Consider the following 7500-nt stretch of genomic DNA (forward strand, 5'->3'; position numbering starts at 1 on the left):
GGGTCCAAAAAGAAGTTATGGACAGCTTTGACCTCCAAGGAGGTGAGGTCTTGTGAGGCCTTGATGTTTGAAAAATTATGTAAAGGTGGGGCTAGTTGCTTTGCCATTATTCTAGCAAAGCAAGAGACACTTTTGAAGATTGAGAAAAATGAAGACGGGAGCAAGAGGGATGACATGTCATTGCTGCCCGTGGAGGTCCAAGAAGTTTTGAAGGACCACAAGGGAGTTCTAGAGGTGCCAACTACCTTGCCACCTTCTAGAGTCTTTGATCACTCCATTGCCTTGGAGAATGAGGGCAAACCGGTGAATGTTCCCCCATACCGGTATGCTTATTTCCAAAAAGAAGAGATAGAAAGGCAAGTGGAAGAAATGTTGAAAGGAGGCTTGATAAGGCCTAGCAATAGTCCTTTTTCCTCACCGGTCTTATTGGTAAGGAAGAAGGATGGTACTTGGAGATTTTGCACGGATTATAGGGCTTTGAACGAGGCCACCATCAAGGATAGGTTCCCCATACCTACCGTTGATGAGATGTTAGATGAGTTGCACGGGGCTAGCATCTTTTCTAAACTTGACTTGAGGGCGGGTTACCATCAAATCCGTATGAAAGAAAGAGATGTGCACAAGACGGCCTTTAGAACGCATAATGGGCACTATGAATACCTTGTGATGCCGTTTGGATTGTGTAATGCACCTTCCACATTCCAAGCCGCCATGAATACCATTTTCAAGCCCTTATTGAGGAAGTTTGTTTTGGTTTTCTTTGATGATATCTTGGTATACTCCAAGAACATTGAAGACCACAAGTCCCAATTGAAGATAGTGATGAAGATTCTTGAGGAGCATCACTTTTTCATCAAAGCATCCAAATGTGCTTTCATGGAAAAGGAGCTCGAGTATTTGGGGCATTTCATTTCGGGTGAAGGGGTCAAGGTGGACCAAAGGAAGATAGAAGCCATGGTTGATTGGCCATTACCCAATGATGTCTCGGCCTTGAGAGGATTTTTGGGACTAACCGGCTACTATAGGCGGTTTGTGAAGAACTATGGGCTTATTGCTAAGCCACTCACTTCCTTGTTGAAGAAGGATAATTTTGCATGGAACCAAGGGGCAAGGAATGCTTTTGAGGAATTGAAGAGAGCCATGACCACTACTCCCGTATTAGCCCTACCTAATTTTGAGAAGGTCTTTGAGGTTTACACCGATGCAAGTGGGGATGGAATAGGGGCTGTTTTGGTCCAAGAGAAGAGGCCAATAGCTTTTATCTCCAAAGCCCTTGGACCTATGAAGAAAGCGTGGAGCACTTATGCAAGAGAGATGCTTGCGGTTGTTCATGCCGTGAAGGTATGGAGGCCATATTTATTGGGGAGGAAGTTCACTATAGTCACGGACCAACAAGCTTTGAGACACTTGTTGCAACAAAAAATAGTAACCCCGGAACAACAAAAGTTTCTTGTCAAGTTGTTGGGATTTGAGTATGACATTGTATACCAACCCGGAAAAGAGAACAAAGTTGCGGATGCACTTAGTAGAAAAGAAGGGAGCTCAACATTATGGCAAGTATATGAAGAGAATGATGATAGTTTGATGGCCTTGAGTGGGGCCGAATGGAGGATATGGGACAAGATCCGTGAGGCAACCAAGCTTGATGCGAGGGCCATTGAGATTGTAGAGCTTTTAGAAGCTCAAGGTGAGGGGTAATCGGCTTCAAGTTGAAAGATGACCTAATCTACTACAAGAACTATGTGTATGTCCCTAATGTACCGAATTTGAGAAGGGAGGTTCTTGATCACTTCCACAATAGTAAAGAGGGAGGTCACTCCGGGTGGTTGAGAACCTACATAAGAATTAAGCATTTTTTCTATTGGGAAGGATTGAAGAAAGCCGTGAAGACACTTGTGGCCGAGTGTGATGTATGCCAAAAGTCTAAGTATGAGACAAGCCACCAGCCGGTTTGTTGCAACCCTTGCCTATTCCAAACTTAATTTGGGAGGATTTGAGTATGGATTTCATCGAAGGGTTACCTAGTAGTGGCGGGTTTGAGGTAATTTTTGTGGTGGTTGATAGGCTAAGCAAGTATAGCCATTTTATTTCTCTTACCCACCCATATTCGGCCAAGAGTGTGGCCAAAGCCTTTATTGATCACGTGGTGAAGCTCCATGGGTTTCCCAAGAGTATTATCTCGGATAGAGATAGGGTCTTCATGAGTTCCTTTTGGAAGGAATTATTTGAGCTACAAGGTAGCAAGTTGAAGGCAAGTTCATCTTACCACCCACAAACCGATGGGCAAACGGAGGTTGTCAATAGAACACTTGAGCAATATTTAAGGTGTTTTTGCCATGAGGAACAAAAAAAGTGGGGTGAGTACTTGTCTTGGGCCGAATATTGGTACAATACTTCTTTCCACGCATCCATCCAAAGAAGTCCTTTTGAGGTTGTTTATGGGAGGGCACCACCTATGTTGGTAAATTATGAAAAGGGCACGGCCAAGAATGAAGAAGTCGAAAAGGAGTTAGTAACTAGGGATGAGATCCTAGTGAAGGTGAAGAAGGAGCTTGCCAAGGCTCAACAAAGAATGAGGAAGTATTACGATGAGGGTAGAAGAATGGTTTCCTTTGAAGTAGGGGACTATGTGTATTTGAAGCTTCAACCTTTTGGCCAAAGAACATTGAGGAAAAAGCTTAATTTGAAGTTGGCCAAGAAGTACTATGGGCCTTTCAAGGTACTTGAGAGGTTGGGAGAGGTAGCTTATAGATTGGAGCTTCCTCCAAGTTCCAAACTTCATCCGGTGTTCCATGTAACCGTGTTAAAAAAGAGAATTGGGGACCCGAGCCTCATTGTGGATGAGCTACCTAGGTTTGATGATGAAGGCCGAATGCTGTTACAACCAAGGAAGCTCTCAACTATAGGGTGGTTTCAAGAGGGACCATGAGAAAAAGTGTGTGGCAAGTCTTGATAAGGTGGGGTAAAGCTCCAAAGGAAGAAGCTACTTGGGAGGACTACGATGACATAAGGGCAAGGTTTCCTCAATTTATCCTTGAGGGCAAGGATATACTTAAAGAGAGGGGATTGTTAGACCCCCACGTCGAGTGGCCTCAAGGAGAGCAGCACAAACCCTAACCATGGTGGGTACTAGCACCGTGGTTAACCCACAACCATGCCTCCACAGCATGCGGGCTAGCGAGGCTAGCAAACACACGGCAGCGCGCGCAGCACAAGCCAGCGCGCACAAGCACGCAGCACAGGCCAGCGCGCGCAGGCGCGCAGCACAGGCCCGCGCGCACATGCGCGCAGCACCAGGCGCCCCAGCGGGCCGCACGCCCAGGCACTTCGCAGTGCGCAGGCCCGTGCGCACACCAGTGGGCCGCAGGGCCCTGCACACGCCCATGCGCCACACAGACCAGCCAGTCCGCGCGCGCGCGCACACGACCAGGCTGACCATGCCGCACACCCGCACAGCCTTGGGTCCTCCTGCCGCCCATGCCAGCACGCCCACGCCCATCCTGCAGCACACCAGCGAGGCTAGTGGCACGCCCCATGGCGTGCCATCCAGCGCACGGCTCCAGCCCGTGCCATGCGGAGCAGGTCAGTGGCATGCCATCCAGGCGTGCCATCCAGCGCACGGCTCCAGCCCGTGCCATGCAGCCAACGCCCACGGCACCCACGTGGGCCATGCCGAACCAACACTTAGCCATGCAGCCAACGCCCAAGCCAACCACATGGGCCATGCCGAACCAACACTTAGCCATGGACCAACCAACCAACATGCAACCACTTAACCCACCTTGGGTCCGTGCATGTCACACCATGGTTTAGTCCATGGCTCCCTTTTAATTGTTTTACTTATTTAGTCCTTTGATTATTTGTTATTTACCTTGAAGGGACCATTTTAGGGTTTCCAAGTTGTAACCTATAAATAGGACCCCTAGTCATTTCATTTCCATCTTTTGGCAAAACTCTAGAGAGAGAACATTGTTTGAGAGATCATCTTCGGTGCATGAGCACTTGGGCAATTTGGGTGCAATCCGTGAATCCCAAATTGATTTATCATTTTATGTAGCTTAATCATTCCTTGTGCAATACGTGAATCAAGGTTTGATTGTTCATTTGATCCTTGTGTCATTTTAGTTCATTCGAGAGCAATAGTATTCTATATATTGTTCTTGGAGTTCCACATTTGTTCTTGAAGTTCTTCATTATTTTTGGTCTCTCAATCCGTGTGAATCATCATTTCGACTATAACAAGTGTTAGTCAACTTTCCATAAGTTGCCCTAACCCTTTTGGTTGTCATAGCCGAATTGCATCACTTGGTAGGTCAATTCCCATTCGGCCAACTATTGCCTTATTGGGACTTGCCTAGCCGCCACCCAACATTCCTTTTGCATCCATCATCATTAGGAAACTTTCCTAAATCCCATACTACCCTATTTCGGCAACCCTAGCCACCACACCTACATTCCATATTGAGCTAACCCTAGCCGCCAACTACCTTCCTAATTTGATAAACCCTAGCCGCCATTACCCTTTGCCAATTCGGGAAACCCTACCATACCTCATGCTCGTGCATCACCCATCATCCAACCCTACACTTACATCATCCAATCTTAATATCATTTACCAATTCTAGCCGAAATACATCTTCTCCCATTGACACATTGGTCATCTTGACCTACATTGGACGTGGACCAAGCAAGAGAAGGACTTGGACTCGGTCATCTCAAGGTTACTATTGGCTTAGCAAGGCAAGTGTTTAGGGACTAGACCGGGGTCCCTAACACAGCCCCATGGCTTGCCTTGACAGCCCCGTGGCAAGCCCCACGGCATGCCTTGGCAGCCCCGCTCGCACGCCCCATGGCCTGCCTTGGCAGCCCCGTGGCAAGCCCCATGGCCTGCCTTGACAGCCCCGTGGCAAGCCCCATGGCATGCCTTGGCAGCCCCGTGGCAAGCCCCATGGCCTGCCTTGACAGCCCCGCTCGCACGCCCCATGGCTTGCCTTGACAGCCCCATGGCAAGCCCCATGGCCTGACTTGACAGCCCCATGGCATGCACAGCGAGCCCCGTGGCAAGCCCCATGGCATGCCTTGGCAGCCCCGCTCGCACGCCCCATGGCTTGCCTTGACAGCCCCGTGGCAAGCCCCATGGCCTGCCTTGGCAGCCCCGCTCGCACGCCCCATGGCCTGCCTTGGCAGCCCCAGTGGCTTGCCCTGACAGCCCCGTGGCAAGCCCCATGGCTTGCCGTGGCAAGCCCCATGGCTTGCCGTGGCAAGCCCCGTGGCATGCCTTGACAGCCCCGCTCGCACGCCCCATGGCTTGACTTGACAGCCCCTTGGCAGCCCCGCTCGCACGCCCCATGGCTTGCCTTGGCAGCCCCGCTGGAAGCCCCATGGCATGCCTTGGCAGCCCCGTGGCAAGCCCCATGGCCTGCCTTGACAGCCCCATGGCTTGCCCCACTTGCACGCCCCATTGGTTGCCTTGGCAGCCCCATGGCACGCCCCATGGCTTGGCTTGACAGCCCCATGGCACGCCCCATGGCATGCCCAGGCAGCCCCGTGGCAAGCCCCATGGCTTGCCTTGACAGCCCCGTGGCATGCCCCACGGCTTGCCTTGACAGCCCCGCTCGCACGCCCCATGGCTTGCCTTGACAGCCCCATGGCATGCCTTGGCAGCCCCGTGGCAAGCCCCATGGCTTGCCTTGACAGCCCCGTGGCATGCCCCACGGCTTGCCTTGACAGCCCCGCTCGCACGCCCCATGGCTTGCCTTGACAGCCCCATGGCATGCCTTGGCAGCCCCGTGGCAAGCCCCATGGCTTGCCTTGACAGCCCCGCGTGCACGCCCCATGGCTTGCCTTGACAGCCCCGCGGCACGCCCCATGGCTTGCCTTGGCAGCCCCATGGCCTGCCCCATGGCATGCCTTGACAGCCCCGCGGGCATGCCCCATGGCTTGCCTTGACAGCCCCATGGCACGCCCCATGGCTTGCCTTGACAGCCCCATGGCATGCACAGCGAGGTTAGCACGGTGCCCACGGGCGATGCCTTGACAGCCCCATGGCTTGCCTCGGTGGTGCCCATGGCATGCCCCATGGCATGCACAGCGAGGTTAGCACGGTGCCCACGGGCCATGCCTTGACAGCCCCATGGCTTTCCTTGACAGCCCCATGGCATGCACAGCGAGGTTAGCACGGTGCCCACGGGCCATGCCTTGGCAGCCCGATGGCTTGCCTTGCAGCCCATGCTGCTGCAGCCCACTGGCATGCCCCATGGCTTGCCTTGACAGCCCCGTGGCTTGCCCCATGGCATGCCTTGACAGCCCCGCCGGCACGCCCCATGGCTTGCCATGGCAGCCCCATGGCTTGCCTTGACAGCCCCGTGGCAAGCCCCATGGCTCCCCATGGCTTGGCCCATGGCTTGCCCCAAGGCACGCCGCGACACACCCGTGGTGCTTTGCCTACCATGTCAAGCACACAAAGGTCCGACGAAGAACACCGTAGATCACACAAACTCTACAAAAGCAATCTTCCTTGTTGCCTCAAAAGATTGCAATACAACACTCACAACATGGCCCCCCAATGTTGCCACCCGACGTGCATGAACGGGGGCGAACACTTGTCTCGTGCTTTTGGACAATTGAAACCACCCAAATTGGTTTCCTAAATTCATTCCAATACATCTTGGATGTGTTCCAAGCATCACCTATCGATTTTTGCCTATTTTCGATTTTTTTTGATTTTTCGGATTTATTTAATCAAAAAAATTAAATAAAAAAATCCCGATGTCGAAAAATTGTGAGGCTTGCTCCTACTTCAAGATATGATTTTTCTAAGCATGCCTGCAAAAAATCTCGTCCAAATTCAAAGTATTTCGATAAAAAAGGCCTTTATGTTTCCTCGGACATTTGATGTTTCCTCCTGCCGGTTGGGATTTGGCTCTAAATGCTCTTTAGGGGGGGCATGCAAGCCCCAACATGGTCAGCCAGGAGGGCTGACCATGCCGCCCCCCTCACATGGGCATGCCCCTGGCGCCCATGGAAAGGGCGTGTGCCACGCCCCCCATGCCACCGGCGGGGGGTATCGTCTCCACCGCCGCCGGCGGTGGTTGTGGCGGCGGCCGCCGCCGGCCGACCATGTCCCGACGACCGTTTTTTGGGCTCGTTTTCGTGGGGGTGATTCCTACATTCTCGATTGCTTTCTAGCAACAAGCTTGTGCTTTAGGGACGGATTTGGTGGCACCTAGTGCCACGCATGGGCTTGTTGATGGGGGCAATCGGTCGTGCTAGGGGCTTTCTCACGTTGGCTAGCCCTCGTGTGCTCTAGTCTACCCCATGGCGGTTGGGCCTATTTGTTTGGATGCCTCCTTTGCAACATGCTTGTGCACGGCGGATGGTGTTATGGCACCCAGTGCTACGCACATTGTTGCTCTCGGGGGTATCCGGATGATGCTGGCCTCGCTTCCATGGGGTTTGACGGGCGACGACCGTTTTTTGGGCTCGCTTTCGTGGGGGTGA

This window comes from Juglans microcarpa x Juglans regia, unplaced genomic scaffold (assembly GCF_004785595.1).
Source record: "Juglans microcarpa x Juglans regia isolate MS1-56 unplaced genomic scaffold, Jm3101_v1.0 JmScfU0079, whole genome shotgun sequence".
NCBI lineage: Eukaryota > Viridiplantae > Streptophyta > Magnoliopsida > Fagales > Juglandaceae > Juglans > Juglans microcarpa x Juglans regia.